This window comes from Larimichthys crocea, chromosome XI, assembly GCF_000972845.2.
Source record: "Larimichthys crocea isolate SSNF chromosome XI, L_crocea_2.0, whole genome shotgun sequence".
NCBI lineage: Eukaryota > Metazoa > Chordata > Actinopteri > Sciaenidae > Larimichthys > Larimichthys crocea.
The window spans coordinates 20,890,078-20,902,677 of record NC_040021.1 but is presented as its reverse complement, the minus strand read 5'-3'; positions in this window follow the sequence as shown (position 1 = coordinate 20,902,677).

Here is a 12,600-nt window from a genome sequence, read left to right as displayed (position 1 = left end):
ATGGTCACTCAGACATCACTCTTCATTGGGAAGTGCCAATAGAAATGCCATAAAACTGATATTTATTGAGGGATAATGCAAAAATATGCGATTTATTGTAGTGCTGCTTTTAATCTGACACAGAGAAAGAGCTGTCCTTTAAATTTTATTGAACAAAATTGATTGAAATAGCTACAAACTAACAGCACACAACATATCAACCCCCAACATCACATGATGAATTCCCTGCATAGAGATCAAACACTACTTGCATGTGTGTTTCCAGTGTGTGTGTGTGTGTGTGTGTGTGTGTGTGTGTGTGTGTTGGAGAGACCGGATTAGTGTCGGCTGTCTGAACCCTCTCCACCAGACATCCAGTCAGCAGGGATTTTAGGGTCTGAGCACTGACACAGTCAGAAAGAGAGAGAGAGAAACCCAATCTTAGTCCCAATCGGATCCCCAAAAAGCAGACAGGATTCCTTCTTTTCCTGTTTCATTCATTAATGACACCATGTGAGCTCGACAGGCCTTCTGGAAACTGCCCTGACTGGTTAGACAGACTGAGACTGATGTCATGAACGGGTAATGAATTAGCAGTAAGCAGTGTGTTTTAACAAGATGCTAAAGTGTTATTTTACAAGGGTCACTGGGTAAATGTTGCAATCAGTTTGGATGGGTGGTGCTGCTTACAGTTTGGGCGGAGTCTGCAAATTGGTTGAATTTTAGATCAATACAAAATAAGATATCTTCCGTTAGAAATAATAGCACCCACCAAGTCAACACTAAGAGTGTACAGCCACACGACAGGATGACATTGCTAACATGTTTATGCTTGTTATTGTTTATTATCTTAGCGTGTTAACTTTTTTTTATAATTGGGCTAATTTAGCACTAAAGAAGAAGTACAGCCAAAGCTGATTGGAATGTTATTTAGTCAAATGACATTTTTGATGCTAGGTGAAGTCAGGGGATTTCCAAAGTAAATAAAACTCCTCATGAATGTTTCTGCCAAATTTCATGACAATTTATTCCAATAGTTGCTGAGACATCACAATCAAAACCAAACATTTCCACCTTATTTCACTAAGAAAAGATCTCTGTCAACCCCATGGTGACAATGGAGGGAAAGTCAGGAGATCGCCAAAGTCAGGAAGATTCATTATCTGGGAACCAACCATGGTCATCTGTACCAATTTGTATGGCAACCATCCAATAATTGTTGAGGCATTTCACTAAGAATCAGCTCTGTCAACCTCTTTGTGGTGCCAGAGGAAAAAATAGGGGCTCACTAAAGTCAAGGAGATTCATCCTCTGAGGAACATGAACGTCTATCCGTTGTTGAGATATTTCAGGCTGCACCAAAGTCTTGTTAAAGGCAACTGCTGAACAGGAAGTGTCTGAGTGTCTACTAGCTAGCTACTATTTTAAGACACTCAAACAGTTTTAGTCTTTATAGTTAGTTTGAAATGACATTGCCTTTGGTACAAGGGACTTAAAACCCCAACAACTCCATTTCAGATCTTCGTTTGTCTATAAAATGAAACATCAGTGACTATAAATATGTATACATAATATATATAACAATATGTTTGGGAGTCAAACAGACCTTAGTTATTATTTATTTTAAGTTTAACACTCAAAAGCTAATCTGCTTTATCGGGACTATGTAGGTGTGGTTTGATTAGATTGACTGACAGTGACCAAACAACTAGCAGTCCCTACATTTTGATTCAAATGTTGTTCAGTGGTGTACTGAAATATCTGACATTACTATTGCCATGCACATTTCTAAAACAGTGAGAATCAGACAAACACACTGAGTGTGGTGAGAGAAGCAATAAGTATCACTGACATCAAGTGTTGTTCAACTTGGGTGTGTTTTATTTGGATAGTTCAGTGAAGTGATATGGGAATGCATGGCAACAACTATGACAACTGGCATTACAAGAATGACAGCTCCTCCTTACTTTGAGGTTTTGTGACCTTTGGTTCACTTACTGAATTCTCAGTGACTCGGGTGCCACACCCATCTCATCACAATCAGCCAGGATGGGACAGAAAGATGGCTTTTGAACTGTCTTTGTTTTCAGGACAAACAGACCCACAAGTATCATGAATGTCATCCAGGTTTACAATGAAAGTGATTCTACAGCACAGACTTTATTTGCATCAGGGACTATTCAGCAGCAGAGTGAGAAACACAGGAACCAAAACAAGGAAGTATACAAAGAATACAGACAGAAAGATGATCCCTCCATTGAAAATCAATGCACACCAAAGAAAACTCCCCTGTTATCACAGCTTATGAGTGTTAACACAATATATTACATAACCAAAAGTCACTCCCTCCATTATCTTCCATTACCCTGGCACAACAAATAGCAACAGTGTAGTAAAATAGCATAGTTTTACATGCTTTATCCCAGATATTTCATTACTTACCCTAACCCTGCTGTTGTGTTCTAGAGCTTTGCATAGTTTGATGCATTTTCTCACTGTTCAGTCTCTGGTTTCCGTTGGTTTCCATAAAGTATGTAAATCAGTTAGCAGTCTCTTGAAACTTTGCTGAACTTTGTTGTACCATCATTTAATGTTTACTGTGATGGATTACAAAATACAGACATGAGTGAAAACTAGTGGCTGGCCGGAATAATACATCAAATAATACAAAACGTTACAGTATGCTATCGATTGAAAAGGCTGGTAAACATATGAAGAATATATTGACATTTTGGGATGCACACTTACTAGTTTCCTTGCCCTGTCTAAGATGAGAAGATGATACAACTGTCATATCTCTTTGTAAAATATGAAGGTACAGCCAGCAGTCATTTAGCTTAGCTTAGCACAAAGACTGGAAACAGGGCTGATAAGTGATAATGGGTGAGCTTTAGAAATTCTTCTAGCTTAGCGTAGCTAAATTTTGATTTATTTACCTCTGGACAAAGCTAAACGGGGGTGTTACCCCATGCTTCAGTTCTTTGTCCTAAGCTGAGTTTATCATTTTCAAGCTGCAGTTTCATGTTTTGCAGACAGAGTGATGTGGATTTTCTCATCTAACGCTCTACAAGAAAGCCAATAAGTGTATTTCACAAAATGTCAAACTAATTAAAGTAAGTAAACACAATCTGGAGTAAACAAGCTACTGTAATGGTCCTTAAACTGTTGTCCTGCACTGCATTCTACTCAGGAAAGAGCTTCATGAAAATTACATAATTTGATCAGCTCCTTGTACTGGGTTCACTTAATCGAGGGAAATAGTACTTTCGTAACTATATCTGCATCCTGGAAAGAGCAGCCTGTCCTATCAGCTTACTGGCTGGACAACAAAGTCACCAGTGTTAAAAATCGACATGAGTAGGCGACGGTCAGGGGTAATTCGACACATGACCATTTTAGCAGCCACCCTGCAGTTATATTAGCTCCAAGACTGGACAAATCAACACCTGTTAATATCTCAACTCCAAATATCTGCCAAGACAAAATTAACATAGATGAACACTAGCAAGTTTGCTGCTTTCAAGGCTGTTTACAGTATTTGGCAGTGTTTTCAAGTTTGGGCAGAGTCACAACAAATGTATTATATTATATATGTATTATTAAAGTTATTTATAAAGTTAAAATATACATGTTTATATTCACTGATTTCTGATCCTGTGTAGATAATGACAAAAAGAAAAGAATGGTAAGAACATGCAGAATCTAAACTCTTAAAAAAATATAATGTAAAATACTCAGAGGAGTCGCTACAAAGTCTGTCAAAGTCTGTCAAAGTAAGATGAATTCAGATGCCATAAATGAAAGACGACTTAAAAAAAAGGTTCTTCTTTTAAGACTGGATCCAGATAAGTGAAGCCTGTCATGAGGAAAAAGTATGGATAGTAGCTCAGGGCTGGCAGAGGACAGGGCCAACTTTCCCTCCTACTCATCCTCTCTTTTGCCGACTGTCTGTCCATTTGGAACAATGTAAAGTGTGGAAAACTGTGCATTATGATGTGATGTTGATCTTCCAGCTTCTTGCTTTTGAACTTGGGAATTTCTGCTTTCTGTGAAGTGTTTGTTGTGTGGTTTTGAGGGGTTTAGTGTTCAGGAGTGTAACTGGCTGGTTAGTGGGTTGCTGCATGAGGTCTCTCCAGTGTGCTGGGAGGCATGTCTGCGTGGTTCCTCCAATTTACAGTGTCTGCGTCTGGAAATTTTGATGAGAAAATGTAAGTGAAGCGCAAATGTCTGATTGAACATTTATTTCAATTTACAGAGAAACTCACCACCGGTTCCTCCTGTCTTTGTGGTCCCGTTGACGCCATCGGTCTGTCAAAGTAAAAGATAGAAAAAGTTATGAGGACAATAAGGGCAAGGGACATGCTGTCAGTAGAATCTACAGCTAGCAGATGGCTATCTTAACTTAGCTCAGCTTAGCTTTGCCTGGCTTAGCTTAGTTTATCTTAGACTTAGTCTTAAACCTGGCTCTGTCTAAAGGTAAACAAATCCACCTGCGGGCATCCATAGAGCTAAGTAATCAATACACTATGTCTTACTTATTACCCGGCTTTGTTGAATACTCAATTCTGATTGGTCAATTACAGCAATGCCAACTGGGATCGGCTCCAGCTCCAGTTCTTTTTGCTGTTCATGAAAGAACAAGAGAGAGGAGAGAACTTTTGCATACCTCACCTTAATCTGGAACAAGTAACTATAGCATGTAGCTCTGCATTTGTCAAGTGTAAATAACAAAACGTGAACGGAGGTTGTCGTAATCTCCCAGTTAAAATTCTAGGCAGATCATCATTCTTATATCTGTAAAAGCTTTAAAATGAGATGCTACAGAAATGTTAGATAATGATTATATTTTAAATATTGATTGATGTCAAGTACACCACTAATGGATTATCTGTGAGCTTAATTGGTGTATCCTTCTTTAGAAAACTAGGATGGTCCATGACTGTGGAAAAACAATGTGTAGTTTACACTGTAGACCACAAACACAGCTCTAAGGTTGAAGTTTTAGAAAATAATTGCAATCTATACTACAATCTGCCACACATATGTAAATGATGAATGCTGATCAGAATGTTTCCATCTTGGAACTTGTTTTACTCATGGTATGCAGTGTTCCCATCAAACTCCATCTCTCGCAATGCAGGAAAGAAAAAGCAACTGGAGTGGAGCAAAACAACTTTTCATGACCAACAATGGTTTTCTTTTTTATCAATGCAGATTGGCAGACTGTTTTCCTCCTTCCATGCCTGTGGTACTATTGTGCATGTTATCAGAAGGAGTTGGTGCTATTTGGACCTAAGTGAGAGGACACCACACTCCCTGCATTAAGGTGAAGCGCTACAATTTGTAGCTTTATGCTGGTGTCTTCTGATATTGATTAGACACTGATTTGGTGATTTTGCTTCTGAATCCCTCTGCACTCCTGCTGGATGCAAACATTGTTTGGCATAATAAAATGTCCCAAATGCAGCACAGCATATTAAATTGACATTTGCATGTATCATGCCTGCATAGCTCTTCACAGAGTAGTCTTCCTAATGATGCAAGATAGCGGTGGGTTCATTCTCCTGGATGCTCCTGTTTTGTTCAGCTAGTGTCCACCTACACCTGTTTTTGCCAAATGTCTGTCTTTATCTCCAGGAGGTGTAACATGCTGCTGGTTTTTGACGTGACCTTTCACTCTGTTCATTTGGTGGTATTAAATAATCCCATTAATTCTGTTGGAGCATACACATTTTGACATTTAATTTCAGAATTGACTTAATTACATTAAAAAGCACTGAACGTCCTGAGCCCTTTTATACTCAAGGAAGGATATACTGCTCTATAATTAACGCTATAGGAAGCCAAGTGATTGCATTTGGAGCCCCTAAATTTTGTGAAAACCTATGAGAGATCATCAAACTTTGCCAAATAGTGGCTACGGTCTCTCTACAGCCTCTACTGTCCCCCTGCAGATTGGGAAAACTGAACTGGAGTAAGAGGAAGAAGGGAAATAAGCAGTTTATACCGTTGTGCCATTCACATCATAAGCATTGCCAGAGTTCCTGTGGATGACAACAAAGAAAATTAGAGCTTATCAAGTGTCAAGATGGTATCCCATAAATGTGTGTACACAGTTTGTGTGTGGGGTTAAAGTTTCATACAGTCCTATGTACATATGTAAATTTGCTTTATGGCTCAAGGCCTCTAAAACTCTTTCTGTCCGTAACTTGTTTCCATCTGGCACTATTTCTTTTCTTCCAAAAAGACTTTGTGTCTATAATGACGATCATGCTGTAAATCCTTATTCATATCTAAACTTAGTTGGATTTGATTAGACCTATTAGATCTGAGTGGTTCAGCTAAGCACAGGTTGAATTTCCCATTCAACTGTTTAAGTTTGGGTTGACCAAACTGTCATTAAAAACTTCAGATTCGAAGTAAAGTTTTGGCTCTTACAAAAAAGCTTAGAATAACCTGGACTAGCTATTTTTAGCCAGCCCTTAATTTACCTAACAAAAGTTTTAATATTATGTTCTGGAGAGAGCTGTCATTTTACTGGTCAGCATTCATAGACATGACTTGTTTTGACACTAGACATGGACTTGCCTTGACATGATATGTTTCTTTGACAAGACATCTGAGCACTTGGACTTGCTTGACAGTTTTTTTGGGACTGGCTTTGACAAGACACGTGACTTGACCTGAACTTTCTTAGTCAAGATTTGAGACAGAACTTGAACTTGCTTTGGAAAGACACCTGGACTTGCACTCAAGGACTTGTGACTTTCTTTTTTAAAGACTGGAGACTTGACTTAGGGTCTTTGACAAGACTTTCGACTTGATTTGAGACTTGCTTTGAGAAGACTACACAAAGTTCAGCACTTTAGTTTAGAGTTAGTTAGATTACAAATCAGACTCCCGTTTCCTCAAAATCTGTGTATCTTTCCTTGAGGTCTTAACTAAATCATCACACATGTGTGCACTGGTGTGTTCTCCTCCTTTATGTAAATAACTTTATTGATTCTCATCTATCACTACAGTCCCATGCCAGTTTTATTCCACTGAATGACAAAACTAGCCCTGGAATGTTGGCCAGAAACAGACTGCAGAAGATAAGACTATTGTTTCACCCCACAGTAACTCTGTCACTGCGACTGGTATGTTTGGTATGAGAACCACAGCATGGGCGTTGAAACACACACGTGCACACATACATGCTTATGAAAACACCTATGTACGTGTGCACAAACACACACACAAAGAACTCGTAAAGACCATCATTAAAAGTTAATGTTCTAAGCCCTGCCCAGTTGACTCAACTTCCTCTGCCTTAAAATGATATATTACAATCATACTTCACTGCCTCGTCTTCAAACAGGCAACGCCCTTCATTAAAAAATCACCTATCGAGTCGAGCAAGTCTTAGTTTTGTTCCTTCTGAAAAGTGATGAATGACAATTAAAGCCTTGCAAGTTTGCGGACAAGAAAATTAATGAGTGAGCAGCCACTCCAAACAGGATAGGACTTGTTTCATACTGGGTGGCACTGTTGATCAGGATTACTCATACATTAGGTGACATGGTTCTTAATTCTTTTAAGTCTCTTTGAGTGACAGCATTCGGGAGTGCACACGTTCAAAGGCAGTTTACATTTTCTAGTGTAGTAGAGAAACCCACACATGACCCAGCACAAATATATGATATAATATAAGTAAAGTCACATTTCCCTCACCTGTGACACCTGGCGCAAAGTCCAACAAGAGTGATGCTGAGAATGAGGAAGACGACAAGGGAGATGATGCCCACCTCTGGGGATGAAAACCAACCCAGCATATCAACTGTTCCTATTGGAGCCATTGTCCTCGTGCTCTGTAAAGAATGGCAAGACCATGCCAAAAGTGTCAAATGAGTAGGCACACATTGTTAAAGTACAACTCATGAGAAACTAAAGTGGGTCATGGGAAATTTTTACAATTTTTTTTTCTATTTGACACAATCCTGACGATGTTCAGTCAACATACAGTCTCTCATGTTAAAATCCAGCACTATTCAGGTGAACATACTCTTCACAAAGACCCATAATGAATATAGCAAAGAAAGATATATAAAGAAAGAAAATCCAGGGTTTATAACTTACGCTGTATGCTGCTTGACTCAGGGTTGTCTCAACTGCTGTCAGTCATCTAACTGTGTTAACTTTATGTGGCTCACAGCTGGTAGGCGGACAGACTTAGGGAGGGACTCCGTTTATTGGTGTCCTGTCTCTTATGAAGGAGGTGTTGACAGAAGCTTATGAACAGCCCATTGTGTTTTTTGTCATCAAAGAATTACATCCACACCTGAGCGCTGCTGCACCTGACGTGCCTGTGGCTTCTAGGAATGTTGGAATTTGTGTTTTAGCCATAAAATAATGGAACTTCGAAAGCTGTAATGAAGAGTAAATAAATTGATATGAGACTTTTTCAGATTGGAAATACTTCTGTTGGGGAAAACTGGGAGCTGAACAAACAACTGATGTTGTGTATTGTAGCCACCTGCCAGGGAAAAGCTGCTTAGGCAGACATCCACACCCACACACAAGCACATGTTCAAACAACACCTCCCCCTAGCAGCAGTGTACATGACTGCAGAAAATTGGCAGCTCATTGCAGACCAAGGGCAATGTCACACTCCAGTCTTTACATATGTAAAATATAGTTAAATATGCAGACAATTTTGCTGTGCTGTGTTCCTGAGTTTTGATTAATACATTACTTATCACATTATCTCAACTTTATATAATACTTCTGCTATAAAAGGTCTTAAATGAATAAAATAAATATATTCATATTTTTAATTTCACATTGGCTCGTAGATGGATATATGCTAAATACACAGCAAATGGCAAGAGAAAATATGTTCTGTTCTTGTGTTATACATACTGTATCTTCCTCCTTCTTGTACACTGTACTAAGAGCTGATTGGCTCAAACTACTGAAATCATACTCACAAGGGAGGTATTACAAAAAAAAAGGATCATTGGTAGAATGCAAAGCAGCATTTGGATGCAGTCTGGGACTAGTGTAAATGGATTACTGTGCTGCAGAGGTGCAGTTTGAGTTCTGCACAGTTAAGTGAGGTTATTTCAGCTGATCAAAAAGGTCAGTGGTCCAGTCATAAGACTGAGGCATATGATAAAGTTAGCCCTTTAGCTGTAAGTTTTAGGACATATATGTAGATAGATAGATATACTTTATTCATCCCAAGCTGGGAAATTATAGTGCAGCAGCAGCATTACACAAAGTGACAAGTGACAAAAAAAAATAAAAATATACTATAAAGCAAACTATACATAATAAAATATCAAAAAGCAATAGTAAATACGATAAAATAAAATATATTGTACAGAGGTATATACAGCAAGTTGGCAGTGTTGATATGTACAAAGTATGGAGAAATGTGATGTGACTGTAGATTATGCTTTAGCTTTTGTTGTAGTAAGTAGGGAAATGAATGAGCAAAGGTGGGAAAACCCCCAGCAAAGAGAAATACCAGCATGTGTACTGTACAGTGTGTATGTGGGTGTAGGAGGGTTGCATGCCATTGCAGTGTAAAATTATCCTGTGTGTTAAAGTGACAGCTATGTGCATGTTTTCAGCCACACCTGCATGATAATGCAATCAGCTCTGAAGCACTATTTTGAGTGCTCAGTCTGTAGCATTATCTTATTCAATATCATTTGCGCTGTATTATTTCATATACTTTCATTCTGCTATTTTGCAGGAAGAACGTTTTCAGTAAAGGTTTTCAGTAAAGCAAAGACTTTCCTCATATATTGCCTGTAGAAGAAGAGTTACATATTTTTGGGAAATGTGTTAATTTGTTCTCATATAAAGCTAAAGCTAGGTGACTGTTATCATTAAAACACATTATAACTCATATGTTTAATCTTTAAGAAAAAACGTTTCCACCTTTGGACAGAGGCCGGCTAGTTGTTTGTCTTTGCATTTCTCCGTTGAAGGATCAATAAGGTTATTAAAATGTATCAGTTATGAAATAAAGTTCTGCAGGTGCAGAGACATAGTGGAAGGTAAGGCAGAGGAAGAATTGCATTGATTTACCCCAACGCACATCCACCACCCCTGACTCTTTAGGATTACACACACACACACACACACACACACACACTTCTTTGTTAGTAATGACACCAACACCTAGTAACACCTACACACGTTACTTGTTTAACATCTCTATTCTGTCATAATCATCTTTTGAAGACCTGCAGAACAGACAATCTATAGCTTGTAGCAATTTTCATTTGTTCCCTTTCTGGGATCTGTATGTGATTTGCTCAGAGGCACAAAGCAAAATCAATAGCAACACTTTAACAGCAGGGCAAAAGGAAGCCTGCAGGAATCAGGGCCAATTTTCAAATATTTGCAACATAATCCCAAAAGCACAATTTGCTCATATAGGAATGAACACAGCTAACCAATCATCTCTATCTGTGGGCAAATTGAAAAAATAATAACCTTCCTGTTGATAGCTGAATTTAACCCTCCAGAGGAAAGTGGGCCCACCGCCTGTGCATATGACCAATGCTACCACAGGGTTCATGGCACATATACTTTATTCAGACTCTCCCAGATAACAGACTATAACACATTTTCTTATAGCCCTTCATGCAGAGTTAAATGGAAAAATCAATACCACTCTCATATCTGTATGTTAAATCTGAAGCTACAGTGGTTCAGCTTAGCATAGTATAAAGACAAACCAGGAACCAGCTAGTCAGGCTCTGTAAGCACCAAAGGCGTGTTCGGACACAGGGGAATGTCATGTTAGGTATGACAACATAAAGAATTTATTGACACATATGAGCAGGCGGAAATACACACACACACTTCCTCAAGGTATTGAGATGGGGAAGTTTCAGAGCTAAAGATTTGGTTTCCCCTGGGGGTTTATGAATCTACTTCATAAAGACACAAGAGGGGAAATTTGGAAAGACAAAAGGAATGAAGGAAGGAAAGACACAAACAGACGTCACACACATGGTCAGTGCATATGTTGCTGTCTGTCTCAAAGCTACCATCTGAATATTCAGTACATTAGCTGTTTGTTGTGAATAAACATAGAACTGATATTGGTGAATAATCTAAGATTAAAGAAAAGAATTTGTTTGGTTTTGGTCCGAACACACACTTAACACTGGCTAAGACTCCACAAATTCACTGCTCTCAGCTAAGAATTTGTCCAACACATAACCTCCTTTAAGGCTGCAGATTTTTATGTATTACACTTCTGTTTTTCTGCAGATCAAACAAAAAAAGATATCATTTGTTAAAGGTGAAGTTTAGAAGGTGCTGGTAGGCAGATTATGCTAAGCTACGCTACGCCTAATGTACAAGAGTTTTTTTTTATCAATGTTCTCATTTAAATATTAACAAGAAAGCAAATATGCAAATTTCCCAAAATGTTCATCTAGCTCTGACACACTGATACTGTTCACCATGAAACTCATCCTGAGCGAATTTACTTGACATATTAGAGACAAAAGGTGTGGCAACCAGCTTAATGACTGAAAAGCAAAATGTATCATCAAACAAGGAATGGCCAAAACAACAGACACACTGATCCCTATGGACAAACACAGCCAACATGTTGAACATTAGAATCTAAACACCATTAATTTTTTTCATAGTCTGTTCTAAATATGAAGTATTTGCCAAGGATTTGCAACTTTTTCCATGTTCCGCTAGATTCTGTTTATCTTATCTCGTGCTTTCCATGTGACACCATTAAATATCATATGTTGATATAAGCCAATGTTTCATCTGCTACCAATCAAATCCCTTCAGTGTAGAAACAATAACAAAATAGATTACCCATTAGTAAGTCAACTCTGTACCACATCCTGACAATCTTAAAAGTGATTTGTTCGGGCAGAGAAATAACAGCGTTGCTCTCCTCTTCCCTCAACACACACACATTTCACTGTAACTGGATCTGCTGAGGGATTTCACCCACATGGAAGACCGTAGACTGCCAACTTCTCTCGATGCAGTCTATCCCTCTGCCTCAGTATAAAACTAGCCTCTTTGTTCTCCCAAATCCTACTATCTGGCTAGTCCACTTCACTGAACGCCATAATCCAGATTTGCTCTTTTCGTGTTGACGTTGCTGCTGCTCGCTTCGGAGAGCAGAGGGCCTTTGTGGCAAACGGGAATGTCAAACACTGTAAAGCTTGAGAAGCAGGTGTAGAGAAGCAGTAGACCAAATATTCCCAACATTATGTTTGTGACTCAAACATATTGCCTAAAATGATTAACAGAAATACATGTGGACAGTGATAGGTTTACTCTTGGTATGTTTCAGATCAATATGTTCAGAACACCCTCTGTCATCAGCAGTGTTTAAAAAGGGAGGATGATTCACTGCTGAAAACTGCAGTGAGCCATAGTTAGCAAACTATGGAGTCCACTGAGCCAACTATTGCTTTGTCAAACTCTGGACGTGTCAGATGACCTGGTAATTGTACGAGATAAGAAGCTCTTTCACATTCTTTTATTGTATTGTTGTTTTATTGTTCCAATACTTTGAGCAATCACATTTTTCACAGACAAATGATTTATGTTAAACAACAACATATAAGGATGGA